A 17,892-nucleotide genomic window follows, 5' to 3' on the forward strand; every position below is an offset into this window, starting at 1 on the left:
AAATTTGTATGACAAATATTCAGATGCATGTTTAAAATCACTATATACATGTATACACAATGGAAAAGTGCTCAACCATAAAAAAGAATGAGATAATGCCATTTGCAACAACATGGATGGACCTAGAGAATATTGTAAGTGAAGTAATTCAGACAAAAACAAATATACCATAGGCTATCATTTATATATGGAACCTAAAACTAAAGAGCCTCTTGATGAAAGTGAAAGAGGAGAGTGAAAAAGCTGGCTTGAAGCTCAACATTCAGAAAAGAAAGATCATGGCATCTGGTCCCATCACTTCATGGGAAATAGATGGGGAAACAGTGGAAACAGTCTCAGACTTTATTTTTTTGGGCTCCAAAATCACTGTGGATGCTGATTGCAGCCATGAAATTAAAAGACGCTTACTTCTTGGAAGGAAAGTTATCACCAACCTCAACAGCATATTAAAAAGCAGAGACATTACTTTGCCAACCAAGGTCCTTCTAGTCAAGGCTATGGTTTTTCCCGTGGTCACGTATGGATGGGAGAGTTGGACTGTGAAGAAGGCTGATCACTGAAGAATTGATGCTTTTGAACTGTGGTGCTGGAGAAGACTCTTGAGAGTCCCTTGGACTGCAAGGAGATCTAACCAGTCCATTCTAAAGGAGATCAGTCCTGGGTGTTCATTGGAAGGACTGATGCTAAAGTTGAAACTCCAATACTTTGGCCACCTCATGCGACGAGTTGATTCACTGGAAAAGACTCTGATGCTGGGAAGGATTGGGGGCGGAAGGAGAAGGGGACGACAGAGAATGAAATGGCTGGACGGCATCACTGACTCGATGGACATGAGTTTGGGTGAACTCTGGGAGTTGGTGATGGACAGGGAGACCTGGCGTGCTGTGATTCATGGGGTCGCAAAGAGTCGGACATGACTGAGTGACTGAACTGAACTGAAACCATGACACAAATGGACATATCTATGAAACAAAGAGACTCACAGATATAGAGAACAGACTTGTGGCTGCCATGGCGGAGCAGCAGGAGGGGAGGGATGGATTGGGAATTTGGGATTAGCAGATGCAAACTAGTATATATAGGATGCATGAACAATAAGGCCCTACTTTATAGCACAGGGAACTATATTCAGTATCTTGCAACAATCCATAACAGAAAAGAAGATGCAAATGAATGTAGATGTATGTATAACTGAATTACTTTACTGTGTAGCACAAGTTAACACAACATTATAAATCAACTGTATTTCAGTACAATTTTTTTTAAATCACTATATATGGTGAAGGGAAGAGAAACAATCCTAAAATCAAACTTCCAAATAATTTATGTATGTACTACCCCCTCCCTCTTAATGCACTCCTTCTGTCCTTAAATGTAGGCTGGGCTTAGTGATTTGTTTCAAAAAAAAACACAGGGTGAAAAGGAGTGGACACATGACTTCATAGTGGAGAAACAAGGCAAGAATCCCCTAGGTCATCTGATCAAAGTTAACATCATCTTTGATAAGTCACATCAACAGGAGGCACCGCTGACGTGATATGATGAGAATGGCTATCTGTTATGTGTGTGCGCTCAGTCATTTGTGACCCTTCAAACTGCAGCTCCTCTGTCCATGGGATTGCCCAGGCCAGAATCCTGGAGTGGGTTGCCATTTCCTCCTTCAGGGGATGTTCCCAACCCAGGAAATAAACCTGAATCTTCTTTATCTCCTGAATTGCAGGTGGATTCTACACTGCTGAGCCACCTGGGAAGACCAATTCCCCTCCCCCAAACCCAGAACCCATATTCTACCTTGGAAAAACCAACAGATAAACTCCAAATAAGAAATTATTCTAAAATACCTAAGTAATACTCTTCAAAACTGGCATAATGAGCAAAATCTGTCACTAGTCTAGAGGAGCCCAAGGAAACATAGTGACTAAGTACAATGTGGGCTCCTGATGGACACTGAGTAGAAAACTTGTGAAATCCAAAGGAAGTGTTGTGTTTACTCAATAGTAATATACCAACTTTCATTCGCTAGTTGTGACAAATATACTGAGGGAAAAAAAATACCATAATACATGACATTGAGTAGTGTCTTCAGAAGACAGTCACTTAATAGTGGGCTTAAATTAGCCCCAAGGCTGGACACCACACAACAAAGCTTGAAAGCAAGCCTAGAAATGAATACACTGTCCCAGAACAAAGTTCGAAAGTATTTAAAGGAACATAACAAATTCCAGCACACCCAAAATATAAAATTTAGAATGTCCAGAACTCAGTAACAAATTACTTGGCACAAAAAAGCAGCAATATATCCCCATACCTACAGTAGAAAAAAGTCAGTACAAATAGAAAGGTCTCTGAGATTATAGAAGTAGAATAAAAGTAGTAATAAGACAAATATTACAAATCAACATGATTTGTTCAAGAAGATAAGAAAAGCATAAAATAATGAGAAAAGATTAGATGAACTAATTCATAGAAATGTGCAATTTATTAAAATGGACAAAAACTGATGAAAAATGCAATAATCTTCTGACTACTAAAGAAAATTAATCTGTGTTATTTAAAAAAAGCTTCTCATAAAATATTTCTGGTACTGGTGATTTCACTAGCAATATTTGCTAAATATATATGGAAGAAACCAAAACCAGTCTAATACATACTCTTCCAGTAGAGAGACAAAGAAGGAATACTTTCCAGATAGTTGTATGAGGCCTGCTTGAACTTGCTATCAAAGTTCTCAAAGGCATTTACACAAAGGAAAATTTTCCTTTATAAACATAAATACAAAGAATATTAAAAACATCAGGTAATGATAGCCAATGTAGGTTGAGTATATATCAACCTACATCTATATCCTTATCCACGTGTGTGTGCGTGTGTGTCACTCAGTCATGTCTGACTCTTTTTGAACCCCTGGACTGTAGCCCACCAGTCTCCTCTGTCCATGGGATTCTCCAGGCAAGAATACTGGAGTGGGTTGCCATTTTCTTCTCCAGGAGATCTTCCCAACTCAGGGATCACACCCACATCTCCTGTCTCTCCTGCACTGGAAGGTGGGTTCTCTACCACTGCGCCACCTGGAAAGCATCCTTATCTTTATTCATATCTATATCCAGGGATGCATCATGACCAATTTTAAACTATTTCAGAAATGAAAGTTTGGTTTAACATCCAAAAATATGTCGGTGTAATTTTCCATGTTAACAGAATAGATGAAAAATATTATAGGACTGCTCAAGAGATGCAGAAAAAGTGTTACAAAAGTCAATATCCATTCATCATAGAGCACTCTTCAGTTCAGTTCAGTTGCTCAGTCGTGTCTGACTCTTTGCGACCCCATGAATCACAGCACACCAGGCCTCCCTGTCCATCACCAACTCCGGGAGTTCATTCAAACTCATGTCCATCAAGTCGGTGATAGCAAGTTAAAAATAGAAGAAAATTGATAAAGTATATTTATAAAATGATAACTGTGAAGAGAAACTTTAGATATAATGGACATTGTCTAAAACATTTATTTTAATACAACAGAAAAAGAAGTCTTCTTTCTATTCCCACTCATCTTCACCATTCTTTATTTATTTTTTTGCCATGCCTCCTGGCTTGATCATAGCTAACTGGATCAGGAATCCAACCCTGCCCCCTGCAGTGGAAGCACAGTGTCCCAACTACTGGATCACCATGGAAGTCCCTACCAACACCATTTTTATTCAACATTCTGTTGGACCAAAAATAGTCAAGATATTCTTGAAGAAGAAGTGGACAAAAAAAGAAAGTGAAAGTAATATCCAAGATATTTTATACAGTTACAGTAATGAAGACATGTTATTAGCATCAGGTAGAAAAACAGACTCTGTGAAAAGAATGACAGTACCAAAATGGACTTGTATGTGACCCCTAGATTTGATTGATTTCGGCAGCATTCAAAAACAACAGAGGAAAGGACAGTTTTCAACAATTGTTCTTGGAAAACTGATGATCCATGTGGCTAGAAAAAGTCTTGCTCCCTATTTTATAACTCACAAATAATATATTTCCAGTGGATTTTAGATATAAATGTAAAAAGTAAATTTGGGGGGTATAATGCTGCTGCTGCTAAGTCACATCAGTCATGTCCGACTCTGTGTGACCCCACAGACAGAAGCCCACCAGGCTGCCCCATCCCTGGGATTCTCCAGGCAAGAACACTGGAGTGGGTTGCCATTTCCTTCTCCAATGTATAATACAAAACAATATAATCACAACCTTGTATGTGAACAGAGTTTTAAGGAACCTAAAAAAATCCCAACCACAGGGAAAAACTGGACTACCTTTATTTACTGTCAACTTTTGTTCATCATGATATTCCAGTAAAGCAATTTAAAAGTAAAACACAAAGTGGGAAAATACATTTTCAATATACATACACAAAAGTGTTCCTATCAAGATATACAAGGAATACTTCTAAATCAATTAAAAAGTTTAACTTAAGATCAATTACAAATCAGTGATACAATCTACCAAAAAATTATAAGGAATTTAGAAAGGTACTTCATCAAATGGGCAGCAATTATATGAAACTATATTAGTATCAGTAAAGTTAAAAATAAAACAATAAAGAGATACCACTTCACCTTCACCAAAATACTTAAAAATAAAAATTTTGATAATTTAAGTTTGATGAGAATGTGGACCAATGGCATCCTTTTCAATACTGAGGATTTGCTTCAAACATTTTTAGAAAATATAATGTCATTATCAACTAAATTTGAACATGACATCTAAACTGGCAATGTTTCGTAGAAATGCATTAGTACATATAAGAATATATGTGAATAAGAATACCTATAGTATTATTGATTATAATAGCCACAAACCAGTAACCATACAAATACCCACTCATTCCAAATGATAAATCAATGAAACACTTCACAGCAATAAAAACTCTAAAACCACAAGTACATGTGAAAAGATAAATATATCCAACGTATGGGCTACATAACACAAATTTAAGAGATTACTTACAAGATCCCACCACTTATGTGAATTTAAAAAACAGAAAAACTAATATACAGTGTTAGAAACCATGGTACTTATAAACTCTGGAGAAGAGAGAAATGAATGTTTAGGAGGGAAAGTGATGAAAGCTCTCCAGTCTCCATATTCTATTCCTTAGACTAGATCAAATGCAGGTCTTCCATATTTCAGGTGGATTCTTTACCATCTGAGCCACCAGGGAAGCCCACGAATACTGAGGTGGGTACTCTACCCCTTCTCCAGGGGATCTTCCCAACCCAGGAATTAAACCAGGGTCTCCTGCATTGCAGGTGGATTCTTTACCAGCTGAGCCACCAGGGAAGCCCAATATACTGAACTCCATATATATTTTATGCATTTCCCTCTATATATTTCTATACAGAGAAAAATGAAACTTTTAAAATAATGTTTGACACAGTTTAGAAATTGGAACAAGAAACTGAGTTCCAGATGTAGAAAACAAACTTATGGCTATAGTGGTGGAATGGGTAACGGATAAATTGGGAGACTGGGACTGACATATACACACGACTATACATAAAATAAATAATTTGATAATGACTTACTGTATAGAAGAGGGAACTCTATTCAATATTTTGAATATTGAAATAGACTACATGAGAAAAGAATCTAAAAAAGAGAGAGAGTGTGTGCAGTGGTGGTGCTAGTGGTAAAGAAACTGTCTGCAAATGCAGGGGACTTAAGAGACATGAGTTCAGTATTCTTGCCTGGGAAATCCCATGCACAGGAGGAGTCTGGCGGCCTACAGTCCATAGGGTCGCAAAGCGTCGGACACGACTGAAGCGACTTAGCGTGCATATGTATGTGTATAACTGATTCACTTTTCAGAAACTAACACACCATTGTAAATCAACTACACTCCAATTTTAAAAAAGAAAAAAGAAATTGGAACAAATGTAAATTCCTTTCAATATGTTAGTGGTGAATCAATTTTTGGTGCAGAGCTTATATGGAATAATCCAGTCATTTAAAATACTGTGATATTACAATAGGTATTGAGGTGGAACATATGATAAGAAGTATTTAGAATGTGATTCCTCACTCTCCCCCAGAAAACATTTAAAATCCTAACCCATTTTCAAATTACTCTTGGATAAATAAAGGTAACTTCTTTTCCCACCTTAAGTAGCCTTGTGCATCCATCCTAAGTCACTTCAGTCATGACTCTTTGAGACCCCATAGACTGTAGCCCACCAGTCTCCTCTGTCCATGGGATTCTCTGGGCAAGAATACTGGTGTGGGTTGCCATGCCCTCTTCCAGGGGATCTTCCCGACCCAAGGATCAAACCCATATCTCTCATATCTCCTGCACTGGCAAGCAGGTTCTTCACCACTAGCGCCACCTTGTGAAGTGAAGTGAAAGTGAAAGTCACTCAGTCTTGTACGACTCTTTGCGACCCCATGAATCACAGCACGCCAGGCCTCCCTGTCCATCACCAACTCCCGGAGTTCACGCAAACTCATGTCCACACAGTCGGTGATGCCATCCAGCCACCTCATTCTCTGTCATCCCCTTCTCCTCCCGCCCCCAACATTTCCCAGCATCAGAGTCTTTTCCAGTGAGTCAACTCTCCGCATGAGGTGGCCAAAGTATTGCACTTTCAGCTTTAGCATCAGTCCTTCCAATGAACACCCAGGATTGATCTCCTCTAGAATGGACTGGTTGGATCTCCTTGCAGTACAAGGGACTCACAAGAGTCTTCTCCAACACCACAGTTCAAAAGCATCAATTCTTTGGCACTCAGCTTTCTTCACAGTCCAACTCTCACATCCATACATGACCACGGGAAAAACCATTGCCTTGACTAGACGGACCTTGGTTGGCAAAGTCACGTCTCTGCTTTTTAATATGCTATCTAGGTTGGTCATAACTTTCCTTCCAAGGAACAAGCGTCTTTTAATTTCGTGAATGTAATCAGCATCCGCAGTGATTTTGGAGCCCCCCAAAATAAAATCTGACACTGTCTCCACTGTTTTTCCATCTATTTCCCATGAAGTGATGGGACCAGATGCCATGATCTTTGTTTTCTGAATGTTGAGCTTCAAGCCAACATTTTCACTCTCCTCTTTCACTTTCATCAAGAGGCCTTTGAGTTCCTCTTCACTTTCTGCCATAAGGGTGGTGTCATCTGCATATCTGAGGTTATTGATATTTCTCCTGGCAATCTTGATTCCAGCTTGTGCTTCTTCCAGCCCAGCGTTCCTCATGATGTACTCTGCATAGAAGTTAAATAAGCAAGGTGACAATATACAGCCTTGACGTACTCCTTTTCCTATTTGGAACCAGTCTGTTGTTCCATGTACAGTTCTGACTGTTGCTTCCTGACCTGCATACAGGTTTCTCAAGAGGCAGGTCAGGTGGTCTGGTAGTCCCATCTCTTTCAGAATTTTCCACAGTTTATTGTGATCCACACAGTCAAAGGCTTTGGCATAGTCAATGAAGCAGAAATAAATGGTTTTCTGGAACTCTCTCGCTTTCTCCATGATCCAGCGGATGTTGGCAATTTGATCTCTGGTGCCTCTGCCTTTTCTAAAACCTGCTTGAACATCTCGGAGTTCACGGTTCACATATTACTGAAGCCTGGCTTGGAGAATTTTAAGCATGACTTTACTAGCGTGTGAGATGAGTGCAATTGTGCGGTAGTTTGAGCATTCTTTGGCATTGCCTTTCTTTGGGAATGGAATGAAGACTGATCTTTTCCAGTCCTGTGGCCACTGCTGAGTTTTCCAAATTTGCTGGCATATTGAGTGCAGCACTTTCACAGAATCATCTTTCAAGATTTGAAATAGCTCAACTGGAATTCTATCACCTCCACTAGCTTTGTTCGTAGTGATGCTTTCTAAGGCCCACTTGACTTCACATTCCAAGATGTCTGGCTCTAGGTCAGTGATCACGTTATCGTGACTATCTTGGATGTGAAGATCTTTTTTGTACAGTTCTTCTGTGTATTCTTGCCACCTCTTCTTAATATCTTCTGCTTCTGTTAGATCTATACCATTTCGGTCCTTTATCGAGAAATGCAGTACTTGGATGCAATCTTAAAAATGACAGAATGATTTCTGTTCGTTTCCAAGGCAAACCATTCAGTATTACAGTAATCCAGGCCTATGCCCCAACCAGTAACGCTGAAGAAGCCGAAGTTGAACGGTTCTATGAAGACCTACAAGACCTTTTAGAACTAACACCCAAAAAAGATGTCCTTTTCATTCTAGGGGACTGGAATGCAAAAGTAGGAAGTCAGGAAACACCTGGAGTAACAGGCAAATTTGGCCTTGGAGCACGGAATGAAGCAGGGCAAAGGCTAATAGAGTTTTGTCAAGAGAATGCACTGGTCATAGCAAACACCCTCTTCCAACAACACAAGAGAAGACTCTACACATGGACATCACCAGATGGTCAACACTGAAATCAGATTGATTATATTCTTTGCAGCCAAAGATGGAGAAGCTCTATACAGTTAGCAAAAACAAGACCAGGAGCTGACTGTGGCTCAGATCATGAACTCCTTATTGCTAAATTCAGACTGAAATTGAAGAAAGTAGGGAAAACCACTAGACCATTCAGATATGACCTAAATCCAATCCCTTATGATTATACAGTGGAAGTGAGAAATAGATTTAAGGGACTAGATCTGATTGATAGAGTGCCTGATGAACTCTGGACGGAGGTTCATGACATTGTACAGGAGACAGGGACCAAGACCATCCCCATGGAAAAGAAATGCAAAAAAGCAAAATGGCTGTCTGAGGAGGCGTTACAAATAGCTGTGAAAAGAAGAGAAGCAAAAAGCAAAGGAGAAAAGGAAAGATATAAGCATCTGAATGCAGAGTTCCAAAGAATAGCAAGGAGAGATAAGAAAGCCTTCCTCAGTGATCAATGCAAAGAAATAGAGGAAAACAACAGAACAGGAAAAACAAAAGATATCTTCAAGAAAATTAGAGATATCAAGGAAATATTTCATGCAAAGATGGGCTCAATAAAGGAAAACCCTTACTGGTACTCAAACTCAGGAATTCCCAGGGTGGAATCTGAAGCCTGCAGGCCCCGTACCGGGAGGGCAGGGAGAGAGTTAAGGAAAAGGCCACTCCAGGTGAGTAGCTGGTGTTTATAACAAGCAGAGGCACTTACTTAGGAGGTTGGGCTTGGGTTGCAGCAAGAGGAGAATGGGGTTCAGTCGCTGTTCAGTCCAGAGGATCTCCACAGCAAATGACTCTCAAGGCTCATACTGGATAAACCACGAGAACCGGGATGGGCAGAATGCATATTCCAAGGATGGAGGGTGGGGTGAGGACCCTCTGATGACACAAGTCCCCTCTCGGTTCAACCAGTGGTCTTGTCCCGGCCATGACCTCCTCCAGCAACCTCTTCAGAAATGATGGAGCTGTGTAAGTCAGATCAGAAATACTTATTTTCTCTTGTTTTCAGTAAAGTGCCTATATAAGACTAAATACTTTGGCCACCTCATGCGAAGAGTTGACTCACTGGAAAAGACTCTGATGCTGGGAGGGATTGGGGGCTGGAGGAGAAGGGGACAACAGAGAATGAGATGGCTGGATGGCATCACCAACTCGATGGACATGGGTTTGAGTGAACTCCGGGAGTTGGTGATGGACAGGGAGGCCTGGCGTGCTGTGATTCATGGGGTCACAAAGAGTCGGACACGACTGAGCGACTGAACTGAACTGAATGACCTTTTTAGCCAGGAAAGGTCTCCTTTCCTTATTTATCCTGGAAAAATAGTGTCTGTTGCAGCATAACTTTAATATTTTGCAACATGCTTATGATTTAAGATACTTTAAAACCTTCTTTTATTTATCTGATTTGATAACATCAGACAAAACACAGACCTAACAAAGGGAATGATCTATCTGTACTCTGCTGGTTAACTCTTGTAATATTATAGAAATAAACCTTTGCTCACAGACTGATTATCAGTACTGACTGCTCTGGCCCCTTTTCATTTCAGTGGAGATCATGGAGATTTGGCTTATATACTATTAAGAGGAGAAAGCAAGTTGAAGAAAAAAATAAAGATCATGAAAGAAAGTGAAAGTGAAGTCACTCAGTCGTGTCCGATTCTTTGCGACCCCATAGACTGTAGCCTACCGAGCTCCTCCATCCATCGGATTTTCCAGGCAAAAATACTGGAGTGGGCTTCCATTTCCTTCCCCAGGGGATCTTCCCAACCCAGGGATCGAACCTGGGTCTTCCACATTGCAGACAGGGGGTTTACTGTCTGAGCCCCCAGGGAAGCCTGATAATAATCATATATACATAAAATAAAATTATATAGACTTACACATACACTTTCACGTGTGTGAGTACAAATACGCAGGGCGATCCCTGCAGGTCCTGGTTTAGGCCAGTGGGCAGTACCGCTTAGACTTTAGATGGAGGATGAAGAAGCAATGAAGTGATATCCATTCCCACGGCTCCCTTCCTGCCACTCTGTGGATTGATATTAGCAGGGTTCCTCCCATCAAAGGCTGTAGATACAGCTCCCTTTTTCTTTCAGTAACAACACCTCCCCGTCAAGCCTACCCGATGACAGAGAACCTGTTAGAATAAAAAAGCTGATCTTGAGCCCCACAGGAATTTAAAAATACGTTACATTCTTGGAGCAACAGATAGAAACTTCCCACATCAGTTCCCCATTGCTGTGTGTTCACAGGCATGATGATGGTGTTGAAGGAGAGACACAGGGGGCCACTGCACGTTTTCTATAGAATGTACAATATAAAGAAACGAGAGTTTAAATAGAGGCTGAAGGTGATTTCTGTAGTGATCTAACTGAGAATCATCCAATGCAGATGAATAAAGGTTTAGAAAGTCTGTGGGGTCATTTTTGGGAGATGGTGGAAGACAGAGAGGAAAGGAAAAGCTTAGAACGTGCATATTTGTAGGTAGCAATTGACCAGTGGTGCCCAAGAGACAGGGTCAGGCCTTGAGTCGTTTCAAAGAGCAGGGAGGCAGAGAACATGGATGAGTAAGGAAAGCCTTGCCTATAATTTTGAGCTCCAGTGTTTGGCTTTTTCAGAGCCATAGACTCAGAACTAATGGACCAGTAAAGGGAACAATGAAAAGAAAAACCAAGGATTGGTGGGACATGGGAGTGAAATCTGCATTTGCTTTCTTTTTCCCAGGAAAGCTCTGTCCCATACAAAGAATGGATCTTAAAGTCAGACCTCTTTTACATCTTAGAAAGAAGCCATGGTACATGTCTTGCTTCTTGTTTAAATTTTCTGCTTATTATTGGCTTCCATGACTGTTGCCCTGGGCCGTTTTTTGCCGGATCCTCAGTGACCTGGGCGGGGTGAAGCAGGTCCATAGCTCCCAAGGGAATTGGCCAGAGCATCTTGGTTCCCCAGCAGCTGTAGGTGGGGTGAGCAGTGGCTGAGGCTGTTATGCATCACTAACCATTTTGCTTCGTATTTCGAATTGATTTCAACGTTATGTTTTTCTAAATATCGCCTCCTCACCCCAGGCTGCTCAATGAGAATGGATCAAATCGCCTGTGAGGCTGCAACACTCAGGGGGCGGCTGCCTGCCAATCACTGAGCGCTGGGAGATCTGGACGTTTCTTTGTGGGACTGCCAAGATCTGTCTTGGGATGCAAAGAGAAGAGAACCAGGAAGCCAAACTCTAATCCTTTCTCTAGAGAATCCTATCATGCTTTTCCTCTTCCATTATTCAGGCAGAAACAGATTTCAAAAAGCAATTAAATAATTTTTTTTCATGACTTTAAAGTATAACATGTTGATTGTAGAAAATTGAGAAAATCAAGGTTTACATAAGAAAATAAATATAGCCAATAAACCTTACTCATGGATTCACTGTTTATGTATTATTAACATATTTCTTTTCAGTCTTTTCTTTATCTCTTTACATATATATATATCTATATATGTGGATATATATACTTATATTTTAAACTGATACTATTTCTCTGAGATATAACAAGACTATTTAAAGAATCATACTTTCGTCTCCATTTCTGTCTTACATGTACATGTGTGTGCTCCTGACTTATTCATGACTTTGCTATTTTATCCTTGTGAATTTTCAGCTGCTGCTGATACAGTTGCCTCTCTATCACCCTTTTAAAACTGCCCCAGACCTTGCTATTATTTATTTACGTAAGTTCAAAAATCTTTCTAAAACTCCTTATGGAAGACTACGCACTCTGAGAATAAAATCAATCCTACTTTAAGAACACGCCACCCTGACCTTCCTATTTGGTCTCAGTTCTGGCAGAAAACATTCTCCCTTGAGCCCACGTGAATCTTGCAAGTATCAGTCCTCTCAGCTCTGGTGGATCTCTGGTCTGTGTGCAGGAACTTGGGGCTGACCGTGACATAACCCCTTTGCAGCGCTCATACACATCCTGACCAACCTTCTTATCATTCTCCTACCCTGTTTCATGATACAAATGATACTATCATTCACCTTATTACCAAACCACAAATTCTGAGACATCTAAGACTCCTCTCATACCTTTATTCCCAACACGCAGTCCCAAATTATCAAATTCTAACTCCTGAATCATTCTGAATTAATCCCTTCATCTCCTCTTCCTTCGATAACACTCTGGTTTAGACTTTGCACATCTCTCCTAAATTACAACAAAAGCCTCCTCCTTGGATGGCTTCCCTCTAGCCCAGCCCTCCTCTCATGTAGCCTCCATATGGCTTCCTTCAAAACACAACTTGGCTCCAAGCTCATTGTCTCTGAAGCCTCTAACTCCATCACTTTGTCTTTCTTTCAACCTCCACCCCTGAGGTGCCTGAGAAGCAGACTAGAGTCCTCACAATGTGGTTTCGAGACATGGAATATAGGCATCAACCTAGGAACTGGTAAGAGATGAAAACTGCCAGGCCCTAACCAAGACCTCTGCAGAGGGACCTAGAAATTCATGTTTTAACATACATCATTTATTAGTTTTTTTTACTCAAAACCTCCAGAGGCTAATTTATTAATATTGTTCATAGAACAGATCATAATTGCTGTTTTTATTTTACTCATGGCCTCCTGGAAACTAACTCCAAACTCTCTTTCTTCCAAAATGCTTTTTTGTCAATTTCTGTCTTAGTTAAATGAGCCAATCTCTGCTCTCTGGAGTATCCCCACTCTCATCTTTTTTTCCCTCTATTGTGTTTGATTTATTAAGGTTTAATTTATGTACAGTAAAATGTACCATCTGAGATGTGAAACTCAAAGACATTTTATACATGCGTACACCTGTGTAGCTCTCACCCAGTTCAAGACGTAGAGCATTTCCATTATCCCAATATGTTCTTTAATTCCCATTTCCAATTAATCCCCTCCACAAACCAAGAGTGAATCACTTTGCTAACTTTTGTCCCCATAGATTAGTTTGCCTCATTCTGAATTTCATGCAGATGGAATCATACAGTTCATACCCTTTGTGGAGAGCTTCTTTTACTCATCAAAATGCCTTCAAGATTCATCGATGTTGTTGCTTGTGTCAGTAGCTTATATATTTTAAATCACTGAATAATATCCCATTGGGCAATATACAACCATTTGTTTAGCCACTGTCCTGTTGATGGACACTTGGGTTGTTTCTAGTTTTGTGACTTTTTTTTTCTTTTAAAGCTTCATTAATTTTTGCAAACAAGCCATCCCAACTATTTTATTCTTTCCTTTCCTCCAGCCCCTTGCAAATTTATTATTCTCAAGACCTCACCCAAACCCGGACATCTTTCCTGACCAAAAGAAACCCCATGGCTACCTTTCTCCTTTTATCCCTTTCTGCCAATAAAAATGGTGACTTCTGCGGTCGAGAACTATTATACACTGGAGTCATGTTCTGTGTTAAGTTATTGTTTCCTGAGGCAGAATTCCCCAAACCAGACAGAAAACTCGAGCAAGGCAAAAACAGTGTCTTGTTTCCTCGCAAGCATCATAGCCTCTAGCTTTACACCATAGGCACTATGTGTTAAACACATAGAATTTTAACTTCACATAAACTCCATATAGCTCAACCGCATATTAACATTAATGAATTTCATCAATAGCAATATAATTAATTAGAGATCTCCTGTAAGCCCAATGCTCATACCTGAATTCCACTGCCAGCTTCACCTCCAAATAGCTAGGTTTACCTGGGATGTTACTCAAGTTACAAAGCTCCTCAAAGTCTCAGCCATAGTGCCTATAAAATGAGACTATTAGTCCTTATTGACAGGTAGTTTACTTAAGGCACAGTGCTTTGCACAGTGCCAGGAACCCAGAAAACACTTAGTAAATAGCAGTCCTTATTATCTTAGTTTCTACTCCGTTCCGTTCAGTCGCTCAGTCGTGTCCGACTCTTTGCGACCCTGTGGACTGTAGCCTACCAGGCTTCTCTGTCCATGGGATTCTCCAGGCAAGAATACTGGAGTGGGTTACTATCTCCTTCTCCAGGGGATCTTCCCGACCCAGGGATCGAACCTGGGTCTCCCACATTGGAGGCAGACGCTTTAAACTCTGAGCCACCAGGGAAGCCAAGGACCTACTGTATAGCATAGAGAATGATGCTCAATATTCTATAATAACCTAAATGGTGAAGAAGTGGTACATAAATACAATGGAATAGTACTCAACCATTAAGAAGAATGAAATAGTGCCATTCTCAAAAACATGGATGGACCCACAGATTGTCATACTGAGTAAAGTAAGTCAGAGAAAAAGAAATATCGTATGATATCCCTTATATATAGAATCTGGAAAGAAACGATAAAAATGAACTTATTTATAAGACAGAAATAGACTCACAGACTTAGAGAATGAACTTATGTAATAACCTAAATGGGAAAATAACTTAAAAAAGAATAGATACATGCATAACTGAATCACTTTGCTATACACCTGAAGCTAACACAACATTGTAAATCAACTATGGTTCAATTCAAGATAAAAAACTTTTTAAAAAACTCATTCAATTTTATTTGATTCCACAGGTTTGACAACATTTCCAGCATCATTCTCCATCCCTTTATGACAGTAGTATCACATGATAGCCAGTCCTTAATTGGCTTGTTTTCCCTCTTTCCTCATTAAAATACATGCCCTTTCTTTAATCATTGTCTCTCCATCCCTAGAAGAATGCCTGGCACACAATGGATTCCCAGTAAAGTAACAATGAGTGAATATGTAAATGAATCAATATCATATCCACCATTTTATGGGTTTGAGACTGAGGCTGAAAGCTTCAACTTAGTAAGTCCTGTGGCTCTGTGGTGGACCCTCCATTCATCTGATCAGCAAGTCATATCTCTGCTGAATTTGGCCAGTAGTGGAACCGAACAGTCTGTCTGGTGACCGGTAGTTCTGAGTTTTAGAAAGTTCTCCCTTATACTGTGCTGACAGCTCTCTCCCTCTGCAAAATTACAGTGTCTCCAAGTTGAAAGGGGCTTCAGGTAGAGATCCCAGTGCCTGAGCACCCAGCAGCTCCTGTTTGCCTGAAGTGTCATGCTGGAGGCAGCATTTAATTCAGATGAGAAGTGACACCCACATCCTGATGCCTCAGCTGCCAGCAAAGGGCCAGTGACAACTTCCATTACACAGAAGGGTGAGCCAGGTGTCCTAGAAAAACTCCAGCTCTTCAAATCCCATCTCCATAATTAGATTCTCTCTGCAGAGTGAGCCAGACCCCTTCCTCTGTGTCAGGTCCTAAATTCTACTTTAAAATTGTGCTGCTTCAGTGCTGCAGTGTTGTAAAGAAAGAGCTTGCAGTGGGGACTGGAGGGACAGCAGTGACAGGGAGCACCGAGGGAAAGAACCTGGGAGAGGGAAGAAGGAATATTGAAATGCACCCACTTCCATATCTAGCAGAAGATGTTTTGTTTTAACATACTAATCTGTGGGAAGTGTTCAACCCTAACAAGTTCATAATTTTGAGATTTGGGAGAAAAATAATTCTCTCTATCACATCTATTTTTTGCCTCATGGCATACTGGTTTTTAAAAAAAATTTATTAGAGTATAGTTGCTTTACAATGTTGTGTTAGTTTCTGATGTACAGCAAAGTAAATCAGTTATACATATACATATAGTCCCTCTTTTTTTTAGATTTCCCTCCCATTTAGGTCACCACAGAGCAGTCGGCAGAGTTCCCTGTGCTATAAAGTAGGTTCTCACTGGTTATCTATTTTATTATTATTATTTTTTAGTTACCTATTTTACATGGTATTAATAGTATACATATGTCAATCCCAGTCTTCCAATTCATCTGCCCCGCCCCTATTGCCCCAGTAATCGTGTTTATTCTCTACATCTGTGTCTCTGTTTCTGCTTTGAAAAAGTTCATCTGTACCATTGTTCCAGATTCCACATAGAAGCAATATTATATGATATTTGTGCTTCTCTTTATGACTTACTTCACTCCGTATGACAATCTCTAGGTCCATCCATGTCTCTGCAAATGGGACTATTTTGTTCCTTTCTGTGGCTAAGTAATGTTCCACTGTATATATGTGACAAATCTTCTTTATCCATTCTTCTGTTGATGGACATTTAGGTCACGTCCATCCTTGGCTATTGCAGTACATAGTGCTGCAATGACTTCAGACTATACTGTAAAGCTACAGTAAACAAAACAGTATGATACTAGCCCCCAAAAACAGAAATATAGATCAACAGAGCAGGATAAAAAGAGAGATGCAACCAAGTACTTATGGTCACCTAATCTATGACAAAGGAGTCAAGAATATACAATGAAGAAAAGGCAGTCACCTCAAAATTGGATCAGTTCAGGTCAGTCACTCAGTCGTGTCCGACTCTTTGCGACCCCATGAATCACAGCACGCCAGGCCTCCCTGTCCATCACCAACTCCCGGAGTTCACTCAAAGTCATGTCCATCGAGTCGGTGATGCCATCCAGCCATCTCATTCTCTGTCGTCCCCTTCTCCTCCCACCCCCAATCCTTCCCAGCATCAGATTCTTTTCCAGTGAGTCAACTCATCGCATGAGGTGGCCAAAGTATTGGAGTTTCAGCTTCAACATCAGTCCTTCCAATGAACACCCAGGATTGATCTCCTTTAGAATGGACTGGTTGGAACTGGATAGCTACAAGTAAAAGGATGAAATTAGAACACTTATAACACCATACACAAAAATAAACTCAAAATGGATTAAAGACCTACATGTAAGGGAGATACTATAAATCTTTTAGAGGAAAACAGGCAGAACACTTTGTGACATAAATTGCAGCAAGACCTTTTTTGACCCACCTCGTAGAGTAGTGAAAATAAAAACAAAAATAAATGGGACCTCAGTTCAGTTCAGTTCAGTCACTCAGTCGTGTCCGACTCTCCATGACCCCATGAATCACAGCACGCCAGACCTCCCTATCCATCACCAACTCCTGGAGTTCACTCAAACTCATGTCCACAGAGTCGGTGATGCCATCCAGCCATCTCATTCTCGGTCGTCCCCTTCTCCTCCCGCCCCCGAATGGGACCTAATTAACCTTAAAAGCTCTTACACACCAAAGGAAAGCAAAAACAAAATGAAAAGACAACCCTCAGAATGGGACAAGAGATTGATCTCCATCACTTCTTGGGTTCTGGAGCATGCTCAGATGTTTGACTTTATTTATTTACTTTTTTTTATTTTTATTGGAGGCTAATTATTTTGCAATATTATATTGGTTGGTTTTGCCATACATTGACATGAATCTGCCCTGGGTGTACATGAGTTCTTCTTCCTGAACCCCCCTCCCATCACCCTCCTCCCTTTATCCTCCCTCTGGGTCATCCCCGCACACCAGCCCTGAGCATCCTGTAACATGCATCGACCCTGAACTGGCGGTTTGTTTCACATATGATAATATACATGTTTCAGTGCCATTCTCCCAAACC

The sequence above is a fragment of the Moschus berezovskii genome, chromosome 24, assembly GCF_049115385.1.
Source record: "Moschus berezovskii isolate FMDL1 chromosome 24, NW_MosBer_1.0, whole genome shotgun sequence".
Lineage (NCBI taxonomy): Eukaryota > Metazoa > Chordata > Mammalia > Artiodactyla > Moschidae > Moschus > Moschus berezovskii.